Raw genomic sequence first — 15,982 nt, forward strand, 5'->3', positions numbered from 1 at the left:
AGAGAGACGCGAGGCGACCCACGCAGGCAGAAGGCTCCCACCCCACCCCGGGACCCCCCAGCAGGCCGGGATCGCCGGCAGGGGCTGAGCCTGGGGTCGCGCAGGGGGACGGAGAGGGCAGCCCACGGCTGGGGGTGGGGAAGAGGCGGGAACCCAGCTGCGGACCGCTGCGAGGTGCACTCCCCCGCCACCCCCGCGCCGCGAGTTTCCGGGCACGTGGCCGTGGGGCCGGCCTCGCTCCCGCCCCCCGCCGGGCCCGCGCAGCCCCCTCCTCCGCGGTTCCCGTTGTGGCCAGAGCGCGCGGCGGCGGGCGGGGGCGGGCCGCAAGCAGGGCTCCCTGGCCGCTTTCCAGGTCGGCGCACTAATACGGGCGATGAGGCTTCGCGGCTCCAGTCTGACTGACGCCGGCTGGGGCCGCCGCCGCCGCCGCCGCTGCAGCCGCTGTCTCGGTCCCCGCCGCCGCCGCCGCCGCCGCCCCCGGGCCCTGCAGGCGCTGAGCGCGCAGCCAGGCAGTGAGTGCGCGGCGCTCGGAGCGGGCGGCCGGGGGACCACCGCGGGGGCGGGGTGGGGGGCGCCGGACCTGGGTGGGGGAGGGATGAGTGGCACCGCGGGGACAGGTAAGACGTGCCCTCCCCGGCCGCGCGCTGCTTGTGTGCGTGCGTGTGAGCGCGTTGAGTGGAGGGCTAAGTTGTTCGTCCTCGGTGCAGCCTGGGAGGCTCCTCGGCGTGTGGCTTGGCTCTTGGCGCTCGCCGTCCCGGTGCTGCTCAGTGGGGCCTGTCTAGGGTGGGGTGGGCACGGGGCCGGAGGGGACCGCTCCGGGGACTTGGCCGCAGCGCCGCTCGCCTTCCTCGCGCCCGCATTCGCCCGCGCCGCGGGCCCCGGGACCTGTCAGGGGATGCTCGTCCTGCGGCGGGGGCGGCGGCCGGGCTGGAGCTGGGGCCCGGGGCGTGGGCAGGGACCAGGATGGGCGCCGAAGGAGTCGCTTGCTGTAGCTGGAGAGCGGGGACAGCGGACAGAGGGGGGGCGGGGGTCGTCATTGTGACTCTTTGGGGGGCCACTTTTAAACTCGCCAGTGCCGCACTGGCCTCGCTGGCCTTCTGTTTCATAGGCTTTTTGCTTTGCTTACCTTTGAGGCATGCGAAGTGAGAAAAAAAAAGTTAGGAATGTTGTTCAAGTGTCTCCGGGCTCGCGCTTGGACTGTGTCGGAGCCCGGGTGTTTGTCTTTTCCTTGGCCCGCCCCTCGATGCCAGCTCTCCGCAGAGGGGAGGGGGCGAGGTGGGGAGCAGATACAGGAGACTGCCTGACGCCAGCTTTGTGATCGGAAGGAGGAGCGCGGGGAAAGCATTTTTATGGATGGCTAATCGCTGACAAGTCTTCCCGTTACTATTCCTTCCTCCTCCCGCCCTTGACCGTGGACATTTGAAATGATAGTTTGGAAATACTACGTTGACTTATTTCTGGGCTGGAGTGAGTACTCCTGAGAACTAACCTACAAATGATACAAATCGAGTTTGGGGATAAAATTGTATATAAATTCTTTACCCAGCAGTTCACAGTGAGATACACACCCACAAGGGCACTGTGGAGTGCTTTGGATGGATCCAGTTTACTAGTACCATTTCGGTGGCTTGCTAGATTTCTTGGATGATGTTTTGGAAATGTAGGTTAGCAAGAAGCATGGAGGCTGACCGTAAAGTCGTGAGGCATTTAATAATGCTGCCTCCTAAGCAGTAACTGAGCGGAACGTTTGTGGCATCCGTCTGGGAAAGTGAAATGTGACTACTACAAGTATGTCTCCTGCCTTAGCATTCCTCCAAGTGTGAGGGAATGCCTTTGGATGTTTACATTTTAAAAATAGTGATCTATATTTAAGAAGGCATTTAAAATAAAAGCCAAAGACATTCTCAACTCCAAATAGACAAAGATTCAATAAATGAGTTTCCCTGTGCTTGTAGGAAAGCATCAACACAATTTTAGACTGCTTTTAGGTTTGTGGTTATCCAAGGAGGCTTCAGATGAGAAAAGGATGTGACGCTTTGTAAACAAGGAGCATTTTAAATACAAGATGACAGAAATTTCAAGTACTGTATCCGAAAAACAACTTTTAGTGGTAATAGTCACCTTCACTGATGGCAAGACAGCTGTCTACGAGACAGCCTTCGGCCTCTTAATGTATTCTGACACAACCAACTCCCATTTTTATGCTTGACTGGTTATCTTTGTCAGAGCTGTTTTATGCTTGGGCTCTGTGGTTTCAAACTATGCTTAAGGGAATGCCAACATACTCTTGATCTGAACAAACTCGTTTTTATCTGCAGTGTTTACTAAAAATCAAAGACGTAAACAAATTTTGGGTTAAACCTCTAAGTACTTTAGAATTACCACATCTTTGTCATCAGTCTTTCAAAGTCAACATGAACTATTTGGCTTTTCTCCTTTTAAAATCTTTTTTTAACTTGTATTTTCCTAGTTAATGAGTAATCAGAAAATATTCACAGATGTCAACTCTTGCATCTCTGATTGCCCAAGACATGGGATGAGAAAGAAGAGTTTAGTTTTGTTTTTTAAATGAAACATTACTAAAGATATCCATACGTAATAAACAACTGGTGCACTATTTATCTTTACTAATCATGTGGTCAGTCGGAGGGAAAAAAGTCTGTCCAGAAATTGTTTCATGAAGATGAAAATATTCAATGTCAGCATGAAAATACTCAATATATTTTCCAAATAGTTTAATTCTGATTAATGAGAGTGCAATATGCGTTGCCAAACTGGAGGGATAGTGTTTCTTAAGCGATCGCTATAGCATTAAGGTAACTAGTTTATATCTGACATTCCCTCTGTAATAAATAAGACAGCAGTTTCATCATGTTCTGCTTTAATATGTGGGAAATAATCCTTATCCACAGGATGTACTCTCATTCAAGGGAAGGTAAAGGTTATGACAAATACGTGGTTTTTCTGATATGCCAACCGTACTATGCTAAGTTTTAAAGCTTTAACGAAGCTTAGTGCAGATTTTCTGTATATTGTTTTGGACACTTAGAGAGGAATTAAAAAACGGGAATCTGTCCAGAACAAAGCAGTAAATACAGCAGTACGTTGAAACCATGAATCTTCTCAAATAGTTGTAATTTTAGGCTGTTGGATTTATATTTCCTTGGTTACTGTTGCTAGTGAGTTGAAAAGTCATTCTAAAGCAAAAAAAAAAAAAAAAAAATGCAAACAGTAAATACATAAGTACTTATAATAGTGTGAGCATTTCACAATGTTTCATGTTATCCTGGTGAATGTCCATGTCCTAAGTAAGGACATTAAAAAAATAAACAATTATCCCCTAGTAATAAACTAACCTTTTAAAATAAATATTCCGGTAAGTTATGTCTCTTAAGAAACTTGTGTCAACTAAAGTTGTTAGGATTTCAAGATATCTGTTAGCATTAGAAGTCATTATACCCATGAAAACTGGATATTCTTCTTGCCTGGTGGTCTTCATCCTGACACTTCCTACCCCAAAACCATGAGGTGACACCTCAGCCGCGCTTGCCTGACTTATATTCTGCTCTCCTTTAGTGTTGGCCTCCTTGTGTGTTAGGCTGACTCAAGACCACTTTTCCAGGCTTATCTTCCCGGTCTTTCCCTATTTTATGCTGCAATTAAAATAGCGAATGCTAGTTTCCACGCATACCCTGGCTTTCCTGTCCTGTGCATCTTTACCCCACGCTGAGGCCTTCCCAGCTTCCCCACCTCCCACCAGATCCTCGAATGTGACTTCTTTATCTTGTATGCCCTGTTCAGGCGCTGCCTTCACTGGACTTTCTGTGATCATCACCTGGTCCCAGGTATGTCCTTCTTCGAGCTCCTGTGGCTTTTTGCCTTTTCACCTCTTGTCTGTCTTGTATTAAGTTACTCATAGACTAATTTATTTCTTCCCCTCAGACCGTCCTTACAAGATCCAGGAAGGAAGGGACTTTTTCATCTACTTTTTTTATTCCCTAAATGCGGACCACAGTGCCCTTTATAGTACTCTGTCAATTAACAACAAATACATGACACATTTTTTCACTGAACCCTTGGTCCCTCCTGAGATAAAATCTGTAAAAGCATTTCATCCATAGGATAAGGTCCATCCTTCAAGAAGCTGGTGTTGAGTCTGAGCTGAGGACTTGTTACGAGGCCTGAAATTGCCTCAGCCCAGTTGAGAGCCTGCTTCTCCTGAATATTGTGGCTGAGCTACAGTCAGGAAAGCTTCTATGATACTCTTATTGCATTAGCAATTTTCCATATCAGATTCGCTAAATACACAATGGAAGCCATTTAGTAGAAAAACAGATTTTAATGTGATATGGCTACCACAATGAAACACTAATGTGATTCCACAGAAAATTGCTAACACGATATGCTGATTCCCCCCGCCACCATAGCCGCATAAAAATTGATACTGTTTTTAGTGTATGTGTTTCAAACTATGCTCACAAAAGGAAAGCAGACTTCTCCTGAGATGAGCTGCTGCTTTGTTCACGTCAGATGTATAAAGGGTGTTGTTATCAGCCTTGTCAGAGGCTGAATCTCCCTTCTGTGCCTGGTCATTCTGTTATCGAACAGTACTAACTCTCATTTTTAAAATATATCATGTTCTGTGTAATGATCTAGTAGTACAGTTAATATGATGTGAAAAAATAGAATTTGCTTATAAATATCATGCCTGTATAATATATTCAATTGTACCGTTTTAATTGGGAAGCTCTAATCAACTCAAAACCCATTTTTCAAGAATCAAAACTCTTTTCAAGACTCCAGTATAAAATTTAAATTCGGAATTTAAAATAAAATGCATAAATATTAAGAAATGGATTGTAGGCGGGGCGCGGTGGCTCACGCTTGTAATCCCAGCACTTTGGGAGGCCCAGGCAGGCAGATCACGAGGTCAGGAGAACGAGACCACGGTGAAACCCCATCTCTACTAAAAATACCAAAAAATTAGCCGGGCATGGTGGCGGGCGCCTGTAGTCCCAGCTACTCGAGAGACGGAGGCAGGAGAATGGCGTGAACCCATGAGGCAGAGCTTGCAGTGAGCCGAGATTGCGCCACTGTACTCCAGCCTGGGCGACAGAGCAAGATTCTGTTTAAAAAAAAAAAAAAAAAAAAAAAAAAAAAAGGATGGTAGATGTGTGTGTGCACAAGGCTGTAACACTTTAGAAGTCATAAGCACTGAAGAGATTACGGTTCTTCCCCCTCACTCCCCAGCCCACATTTAATTCAAAGAAAAAAGTTTAACCCAGAGAATAATTATAAAGGAGACATAGGTAGTTCTGATTTTTTCCTATAATGACAATTTTCAATTCCTCTTTTTTAGATATGAAATATCCAAATCTTCTCTCTCTGTCTCATTCTTTGGTGCTCTGATTAGCTGATGTCACTGGTGGGGATTATTTTTATGTGAATTTTCCCTTGGGGAAATATAATACTTAGTATATGATCACTTCCTTTTCTTTTTCATATTTAATTCTGAGGGACTATAAATAGAAAACATGTACTCCTCAGTCCCGAGGAGAGTTTGGTGCTGCAATTGTGAAAAGCAATCTTCAGTTTACAAGCACTGGGTGTGCCAGGGATGTCCATTCATTCTAGGACTCCAGTTGCCAGTTTTCTGTCACTGAATGAAGGAAATCTGGACAGCATACATGTGGTCTTGGGGCCACTCAGACGTGTTGGTGACGTTGGGGATTCTGAGTTGAGGATTCTGATGACTTAGAGTTTGCAAGTAGTGGAAGTGTGAACACTGTGAGGTAGCCACGTCCTGAACTCACTGACCCCGGGAGCGCATCCCTAGATAGACTGGGCCATTTGCCTTAGATCACTGCTTTAATCTATGGAATATCTTCTTCTATATAGCCTGTTAATTTTTACTTTTAATCTGTTAAAGTGCTTAGAAGCCTATCAAATTCAGATTTACTCTGGTTACTGTGTATTTTGATTTGTTTTCACAAAACGCAGTAATTGTGCAATGGTTAATGTCGTTCTAAAGGATTTTGTCCTAAGTACTTGTGGGCTATGGAAGGTTTACAGCAGATTTGCAGATCTTTTTTAAGAAGCATTTGATGGATGGTAGCATTCAACTGAAGTGCCAGGAGTTGCTTTCTGAATTCTTGTATCTAAATTTAACTGACTTGGTAGTACCACGTTTCAGGAATTAATGGTAACGCAGAAAGGGATTCACAGATTCCATCAGTTTCCCACTTTGTGGCAGAATATTTAACATTTCTTATCTGTACACTTCATCATAAGTTCACTAATTCATCTTGCTCCTTTCTTTGCTGAGAATCACAGAGTTTGACTGAGAGAAGGAGTGAGGAAGGAAGAGTAAGTCTTTTTTTTTTTTTTTTTTTTTGAGACGGAGTCTCGCTCTGTTGCCCAGGCTGGAGTGCAGTGGCACCATCTCTGCTCACTGCAAGCTCCGCCTCCAGGGTTCACACCATTCTCCTACCTCAACCTCCCAAGTAGCTGGGACTATAGGCACCCACCGCCACGCCTGGCTTATTTTTTGTATTTTCAGTAGAGACTGGATTTCTCCGTCTTAGCCAAGATGGTCTTGATCTCGTGATCTCGTGATCCGCCCGCCTTGACCTCCCAAAGTGCTGGGATTACAGGTGTGAGCCACCGCGCCCTGCCCAAGAGTAAGTCATTTTAAGGCTCGGGCAGTAGCACTGTTGAGAAGTTCGAGGCACCTAAGTATGGAAAGAGGGTGTTGCAGAAAGCAGATCGGCAGATGCCAAAAGTGGACATCACATATTTGAATTAGTGTTAGCAGTATGAAAGGCATCTGCATTATGAGTTAAGACGATCCTAGTGAGGTGGCCAGGGCAGTACATCAGCACTCATGACGTCGTTTCTAGGGGAAAGTGAATTCCAGTTTCCAAATCACTACGCAGGATTGGGCACAACTTGTTCATAAAGCAAGACCGCCAGTGATTGATGATATGGGTGATTATTATTAATGATATAAGTGATTATTAGAAGCCAAGAATGAATATGGTAATGAATATGGAAGATGAAAAATGTGTTAAGCTAAAAAGATTTTAGGTCTCGTGGTTTTCTTTCTCTTGTTTATGCATTTAGTCATTCTTTCTTTGTTTGCTAGTGGAAGTATAATTTTATTTTTAGGAACAGGAGTTGAATAAAGTAATTGTCAAAGACAAACATGTATGGACCTAAATGCTTCCCTTTCAGCTTATTGACTATATGTTTACACAAAGCAGTCATTAGGTGTTCGCTGTGTTTGCAAATAATGACAAGTTAGTATTATTTCAAAGGAGTGGCAGTTTTACTTGCTTTCTGTTGTCATTGCATCTAATTTTATTGCAAGATATTCTAAATACACTTCATTTTTTTAAAGTTGTATTGATTATATCTTGGAGTTTCAAAGTGTTGCAATTTTGTGGGTGTAGGAATCACTTTAGAAGGTGGAACATGTAAATTTATGGGGCTGTATAGGATATTTATTCAACCATTATTTACTCTGTGCCTTATATCTACACTGCCTGTGAGGCCCCAGAACAGGCCCTGGGGACTACACAACGAAATAAAGTGACAAAAATAAAATCCCGGTCTCCAGGGTTTCATAGCGTAGTTAGCATGAAAGAGATCAAGAGGCAAATACTGAAATACTTCTCCAGTAGTAAGATGTCTTACCTTCCCAAACTGTAATCTATTTGGGTTTATTTCTCTATTCAGCTGGCCTTGTGAGTCAGTGGCTTCTGCATCAACAGATTCAACCAACCACAAATGAAAAATATTTAGGAAAAAAATAATAATAATACAAATCAAAAATAAGATAAAAATAAAAACCGTTTACATAGCATTTACAGTATAGTAGGTATTATAAGTAAGCTAAGATGATTTAAAGTATAAGGGAGGATGTGGTAGGTTATATGCAAATATACCATTTTATACAGGGGACTTGAGCATCCTTGGATTTTGGTGTCTGTGGGCCTTCTGGACTGATTTTCCCATAGATACCTGGGGATGACTGTATTTTTCCTGATAAGACTTCCGTATTTTCTGTGTGTGAATTTTTAGTTAAGTCTTGTCAAGGATAATGAGAATGATCCCATTTGGGATTTGGGAGGTAAACTAGAAGGTAGAGGTAGAATAGAAGAGACATAAACAGGAAGAGATTCTTTCAGTAAGTCCTTATGAGAACTTAGAGATGCTGAGAACATCCCCAGGCCATGGAATTTCATTGCTTACTCAGTCTGTCAGGAGGAGGACCTAGCCTTTGTACAGTTTCCTCCTGTTTTTCCCTGCTATCCTTTACTGGTTCAAGGGTGAGTTTGCATGGCTGGTCCTATAGGAAACCCCACCCAACCCTTTTAGCCAGCCGGGGGCCTCCAGACCACTTTGAGTACATTCCTCTAGGAACTGTTGTAATGGTGCACCTATTACTTGCCTGATAATAATGTGTTTCGATTACTCTCTCAATAATGTTATAGAGGAAAGGGACCATGTCTCATCTTGAAATACTCAGCTGCTAGGGTAGTGTCCATTTCATTGTTGATGCTTGAACCACTCCACCTTTCACTTCCCTAAATATGTTGGGGTTTCAACGACCCCACCTTTCTTTTCCCTCAATAGGTTGGTTTTTGTAGGGTGAGGTGGAAGGAAGGACAAGGAATTTGGATTTAATCTATAGGCAAAGGAGAACTATTCAATTTTAACCCGTAGTCAAGAGAACTATTAAATGGTTTGAACAGAAGAATCACATGATCAAAGGGGTATTTGGAAGAGTGAAGACAAATTTAAGTGGTGTGCATGCTTTTAAATGGCTGCAACTCCTAGCTAAGCAATTGACACACCATCTCCACTGCTTCATTCTTCTCTTTAGCAAATAAAAATCCGAGCTTCCCCGGCTGGGCACGGTGGCTTATACCTGCAATCCCAGCACTTCGGGAGGCTGAGGCAGGCGGATCACCTGAGGTTGGGGGTTCAAGACCAGCGTGACCAACATGTAGAAACCCCGTCTCTACTAAAAATACAAAATTAGCTGGGCATGGTGGCGCATACCTGTAATCCCAACTACTGGGGAGGCTGAGGCAGGATAATCGCTTGAGCCTGGGAGGCGGTGGTTGCAGTGAGCTGAGATCGTGCCATTGTACTCTATCCTGGGAAATGAGTGAAACTTCGTCTCAAAAAATAAATAAAAAAGTAAAAATAAAATTGAGCTTTCCCGAACAGCAGTTCATAACACGGCTTATTTGTGATTCTTTATCAGTTTATGAACTCCACCCCCTCAGGCAGCCTTTCGCCAGGAAACAGCCTTCCTCGAGACACACACATTTATAAAATTTTAAACATTGCCCACACATCGTTAAAAATATATATATTAAAAAGATTATTTATAGCCATTTAACACTTTGCAAATATTCACAGACAGGTTATGCTCTATATAATATTACGTTAAGTAGACAGACTATGCATAGGAAGTAGGGAATTCATTATATAATTCTGTCTTTCAAAGAAATTTATGGTATCGCGTTAGTAAAGCAATGGGCTTTAGGTTAGAACTTCAATTAATTACATGGGGCTTAATAATACAATAGTTGGCCAGTTGGAGTGGCTCACACCTGTTATCCCAGCACTTTGGGAGGCCAAGCGGGGCAGGAGTTTGAGAGCAGCCTGGATGTGGTGAAAACCCTTCTATGAGAAAATTATAAAAAAAAATGTAGCTGGTCTTGGTGGGGTGTGCCTGTATTCCCAGATACTCAGGAGGCTGCAGGGGGAGGATCTATTGAGCCTGGCAGATTGAGGCTGCAGTGAGCCGTGGTCATGTCACTGCACTCCATCCTGGGTGACAGAACAAGACCCTGTCTCAAAATAGTAATAATAATATTAATAATACAGTAGTTAATGATATTGATAAAACTGGATTTTACTTTCATTCATTCAACATTTATTGATGGCCTCCTGCATGCTAGGTAGGTAGTACAGACCACAGTGTGGCTTGGCTTGTGGCCTGGTAGGAGACTAGGAATCTCTGGAGAAAACACTTACCAAATCTGGGGATTCAAGTGTGGTAAGTGCTGTTGTGAGTGATGGTTCATGTTAGGTGCTGTGGAAGCCCAGAGGAGCAGCAGAGAACTGATCAGTGCTGTTGCCTGGGAGCCTCCAGGGAAGGTTTCCAGGAAGTTGGCTTCCAGCTCTGTTTTGAAGGAGGAGCAGGAAAGATAGAGCTGCACAGGGGCCTTCTGGGCAGGTAGGGAAGGAGTGATGGGCAAGGGGAGTGAAAAGAGATGAGGCTGGGAATGTCGTCTGGGGAGGCCAGATTGCGAACAGCCTTATTTGAAATTGATGTTACAAGCGTCAACTCACAATCCCCACCTTATGATATTTAGTGGGATTTTAAATGTAAAATGTATGGATACAGACTCAGAATAGAAATTTGGGGGATGCACTCTTGGTGATGTACGTTCCGTGGGTTTGGACAAGGTGTATCATGACATGTATCCGGCAGAGTCGTCTCATTGCCCTGCAAATCCTCATTGCCCTGCAAATCCTCTGTGATCTGTGTTTTCATCCCTCCTCCTTCTCATATTCACTATGGTTCCATCTCTGCGTTCCAACATAGTGCATTTGAGGATCCTGGGGTCACTGGTAGTTAAATTTTAGTTTAAAGAGATTGTTTTTAATTTTTTTTTTGGCACCTTTTAACTCCCACAGTGAAGCCTACAGGAGGAATAAACAGAAGTATTGTTTGATAATATACAATAATATTATCTTAGTTTACAGTTTTCAAATTGCTTTCTCTCACATCCCCTCAGTACTGCTGCACAAAAAGTAGTGACTGTTGTTTCCATTTTACAGAGGAGGAAACAGTATGGAAGTGATTAATTACTTGAAGATGACAGTGATGGCACTAGCACTCAGACTGCAGTCTTCTTCCTCCATTCTTGTATTTTACTCATTGTATCGTGTTGCTTCTTGTTTCTGGAAGCATTAAACTGTGGGCCTTCCAAACTTAAATAATAAAATAACACATTTGTGGGGTGGCATACAGTGTTTCCAAGAATATGCTGACTATATGTGTGTGTGTGTAAATTATATACAGTTTATTACATATGTGTAAAGAATGTAAGTTGCAATACTAGAAACTTACACCGTGATCTCTACAAGGTAGTGTTGGCCTTCTGTTTTATCACTGTTATGTTGGCTTACCATTGAAATGTTTAAATATAATCTTAAGATTCAGACTCTTACATGGAAAAATATACAGCATTCTAAACGTACCTTAAGTGACCCAAACTATTAGGCATGACCTTTAGACTCCCCTCTTGGCTGCTTTAATGCCCATTCTACTTCCTTTCACTACATAGCAAACAGGCAATGGAATAGTGATTCTGTCTTCCAAAGAAGTGATAACGAGCAACAATAAAAGCTGTATCTAGTCTCTTTAATTTAAAAAACAATTCAAAATCTCTGGTGAAACTTTAAAAATGATATCCAATCAACAGAAACATTCTAGCCAAAAAATCAAACTGTATGAGTGGCCAAGAGAACTATATCTCAGGGATGTAAGTAAACGTAGACCAAGGCTTCCCAAGTGGCTTTTTAAGTATGAATTCCTGTGACATCTGCTTACCATAGTACTTCATGCCATGAGCACAAGGCTGCCCGGTAAACCAAGAGTCTTCATTTGGGCCACATATATCCCTTTTAGTCATGGCCTTCGGTTTCATGTGAAATCTAGTGTTTATATAAAAAATCACGCTGTTGTTGGAGAGTTTTTGATTTTACAGTGAGATTGTATGTGTTTTGTATGTGTTGTTTCTCCTCCCACCATAATTAGTTGTTTAGTTGCTAGTTTATTTTCATTTTCACTTCTTTTTTTTTCCTTTTGACTATTTTATCAGATGAAACTCAAGCAATTATGATGTCCCTTCCTCTGGGCCACAGTATGCCCAAATTCAGGAGTGATGATAATGTATTTTTAAAATGAACTTCAAATATTCATATATTTAGTTGTGTGTCATAAAGTAAATTCATTTAACCCAATAATATTTTTATGTAGTAGATTCTATTCTGTTGTATTCCTATTCCAGGAAGGATCATAAAGTCAGTTTTATGAAAGAATAAATTTCGAATTTTGTGAACTTTTCAATTGATCTGAAGTCATGGAGACTCTGGGGTATTAGTAAAATTTGGCATGACAGAAATTTGTATTTCTGTCTTATTTCAGAATGTTCGCGGTTGTTGAATCTAGGAGTGTTTGTTATATTTAATTATTTGTTTTGACAAGAAATTTTATAGTTTGCATGACAAGAGTAACTTGTTCTAAGAAAATCAAGCTGAATAATACTGATTCATGGCATATAGCATTGCTGTTGGATGGTTGTGAAATAGAAAATAGATCTCATTAAAAAAAGATTCCTCTAGAGATTGTTCCATATTTTCTCCCCTTTTTAGTGAAGAAGCAAATGTTATTTTAAAAACAGTACTTTCTTCTCCCCCTCAAAACCACCACCATCAGAGAAAATGGATATGTTTACATTAATCGGCACTAAGTAGAAGAAAGGATCTGAAAGGCAGGCAGCCTGCCAGGGATCTCATGGGACTGGCTGTCCTTCAGAGCGGGTGGGTTGCTGAAAGGAGGTTAACCTATGTAACTGGACCTGGATGAGTGTAAAGATTTCCCAGCATTTTACCTTATCAGGGATTCTATTTTCTTCCAAGGCTTCTAGGCACCGATGGCACATTATTTTCCACCTGAAAATTAGAGTTTATTAAAATACCTCTAATTTGGCAGAGGGAGAAACTCCATTTGTAAAATCCCTTGAAGGTAGTGATGAAGCAAATTATCATAACATTTGGATAGGATTTTCCTTTACTGTGGTAAAATATAAATAGTAATACAATTTACCGTTTTAACATTTATTTATTTGTTTAGTTTTAGAGTCAGGGTCTTGCTCTGTCACCCAGGCTGGAGTGCAGTGGTGCAGTCATAGCTCATTGCATCCTCAGACTCCTGTGCTCAAGCCATCCTCTTGCCTCAGCTTCCTGAGTAGCTGGAACTGCAGGTGTGTGCCACCATGCCTGGCTAATTTAAAAAAAAAAAAAAAAAAAAAAAAAAAAAACTTTTGTAGAGATGGGATCTCGCTCTGTTGCCCAAGCTAGTCTTGTACTTCTGGCCTCAAGCAATCTTTCTACCTGGCCTCCCAAAGCCCTGGGATCACAGGCGTGAACCACTGCACACGGCCTCATTTTCAACATTTTCAAGCATATAGTTCAGTGGCATTAAGCACATTCATGTTGATGTACAACTACCAACACTACCCATTGCCAGAACTTTTTCATCTTCCCAAACTGAAACTCTGTATCATTTAAACAATAGTCCCCATTTTCCCCTTCTCTTAGCCCCTGGTAACCTTCATTCTACTTTCTTCTCTATAAATTTCCCTCTTCTAGATATTTCATATAAGTAAGTGGAATCATGCATTATTTGCCCTTCTGTGTCTGGCGTATTGCACTCAGCATAATCTTTCGAAGGTTCATCCACGTCATAGCATGTGTCAAAATTATCATTCCTTTTTAATGGTTGTGTAATATTTTGTTGTATATATATAAGAATTTGTTCATCCATTCATTTGTTGATGGATGTTTAGGTTGTTTTCACTTTTTGGCTATTGTAAATAATGCTGCTATGAACATTGAGTACCTATTTTCATGTTTTCGGTGTATAATTAGGAGTGCAGTTACTGGGTCACGTGATAATTCTACATTTACTTTTTTGAGGAGCTACCAAACTCTCTCCCACATCTGCTAAGCCATTTTACATTCTCATCAACAATGTGCAAATTTTTCCACATTCTTAATTTTTTCCACATTGTTGCCAACTCTTGTTATTTTCTGTTTTGTTGACAGGAGCCATCCTAGTGGATATGAAGTGGTACCTTGTGATTTTGGTTTGCACTCATTCCCCTAATAACTAATGATGTTGAACCTCCTTTTATGTGCTTATTTGCCATTTGTATATCTTCTTTGGAGAAGTGTCTATTCAAGTGGTTTGCCCCTTTTGAATTGGGTGGTTGATTTTTTGTTGTTGTTGAGTTGTAAGAATTTTTAAATATATTCTGTTAACTTTTTTCTTTTTTGCCTCAATTTCGTAGTGATTAGATATATTCTGGATATGTATCCCTTGTCAGAAGTGTGATTTGCATAGAATATGGTTTTTAGTGGGATGTTTCTCAAGAAACTACACTTTTTTCAACCTATTTGTGTGAGTGTCTTTTCACATCTAAGATAATTACTTCTGTAGAATTCCATAACATATGATCATGTAAATAAAAGGAATAAAACATTAAAAAAAATTTCCTGTTTCTAAAAACCCACCAACTTTTGTTCACATTAATTTTAAATAAATCATGGTTAGAATAAAAGATACCTAGCCAGCATAAGAGATAGCAGTCCAGTGTGTGATATAACATTCAATGACACAGCATTTATTCTTCAAATGAAATTTGAAGGGCCATTTGGCCTTTGTAGCTGTAGAAATTTGATCAGTGAAGAAAAATTAGCTGCCATTCCTTAGAGTCTTTGTTATTTTTCCCTTGGTGTTCTCCTTATTTAAAACTTTAGTTTGAATTAAAAGAGTTGTAAAGCATGTAGATTAGAAATAAGAATTTTTGGCCAGGTGCAGTGGCTCATACTTGTAATACTAGCACTGTGGGAGGCTGAAGCAGGAGGATTGCTTGAGACATAGCAAGAAAATATAGCGAGACCCCATCTCTATTTTCAAAACAACAAACAAAACTTTTTTAAAATGTAACAAAGGACGCCTGTAATCCCAGCACTTTGGGAGGCCGAGGTGGGCAGATCACGAGGTCAGAAGATCGAGACCATCCTGGCTAACACGGTGAAACCCTGTCTCTACTAAAGATGCAAAAAATTAGCCGGGCGTGGTGGCAGCGCCTGTAGTCCCAGCTGCTTTGGAGGCTGAGGCAGGAGAATGGCGTGAACTCAGGAGGTGGAGCTTGCAGTGAGCCGAGATCGTGCCACTGCACCCCAGTCTGGGTGACAGAGCGAGACTCCGTCTCAAAAAAAAATAAAAATAATAAAAAACAAAGAATATAAGTTTTTTTTGAGACAGGGTCTTGCCCTTTTATCTAGGCTGGAGTGCCATTGCACAGTCTCAGCTCACAGCAGTCTCGAATTTCCAAGCCTCAAGTGATCCTCCCACCTCAGGCTTCCTAGTAACTGAGACTAGGCCTGCAGAACCACACCTGGCTAATTTTTATTTTTTGTTTTTGTTTTTTTTGTAGAGATGGGGTTTGGCCACGTTGCCCAGGCTGGTCTCGAACTTGTGGGCTCAAGCCATCCGCCCACCTCGGCCTCCCAAAGTGCTGGAATTATAGGCATGAGCCACCGTGTCTGGCCAGAAATAAGAATTTTTAAAACGGCTCCAGTTCTGCCTTTGTCATATTGGTATATTGATTAGTAGTGCTGAAAATCTGGCAGTAACTGTAACTAACAAAAGAAGATATTCAGAAGAAATGTAAGACCTTTTGAACAGGATAAGAATGTTAAGATTTTCAGGAAGAGTGAATTACAACAGAGAAAGAATGGGAGTGGGGTAAAATAACCAGAAGTCGTTCAGGTAATTAAAGTCTACATGAGGGTTTCTCAACCTCAACTCTTTTGGCATTTGGAGCCCGATCATTCTCAGGGCTGTCCTCTAACCTGTAGGATGCTTAACAGCATCCCTGGCCTCTGCCTACTAGAGGCCAGTGGCACCTCCCTCCCCCAGTTACAACAACCAAAAATTTCTCCAGGCATTGCCAAATGTCCCATGGGGGGCAAAATCATCTCCGTCTTCCCTCAGTGGTCAAGTGATAAGAGCCCGAGCTGAGTTCTAATGGCAGAATGGTGATAAAAGTATGAAAACAAGTGAAATCTCAAGTAAAGCAAAAGAGATTTATCAATAATTAAT

The 15,982-nt window shown here is 42.1% G+C and overlaps 1 protein-coding gene across 13 annotated transcripts in view; it reads left to right on the forward strand.

The window, feature by feature from the left end:
* The first annotated feature begins 294 nt into the window (after positions 1-294).
* Positions 295-15,982, forward strand: part of LOC105486040 (SMAD family member 9) — a 505,567-nt gene continuing 489,879 nt past the window's right edge. For 4 of the 13 annotated variants that reach the window (XR_011614901.1, XR_011614902.1, XR_011614903.1 and 1 more), the window contains exon 1: positions 302-512. The gene's annotated coding sequence lies outside the window, so the exon portion shown is untranslated. Of the gene's footprint in view, positions 513-15,982 lie in introns of all 13 variants that reach the window. The other 9 variants (XR_003018990.2, XR_003018991.2, XM_071081471.1 and 6 more) reach the window with 7 other exon arrangements.

The sequence above is a fragment of the Macaca nemestrina genome, chromosome 16 (genome assembly GCF_043159975.1).
Source record: "Macaca nemestrina isolate mMacNem1 chromosome 16, mMacNem.hap1, whole genome shotgun sequence".
NCBI lineage: Eukaryota > Metazoa > Chordata > Mammalia > Primates > Cercopithecidae > Macaca > Macaca nemestrina.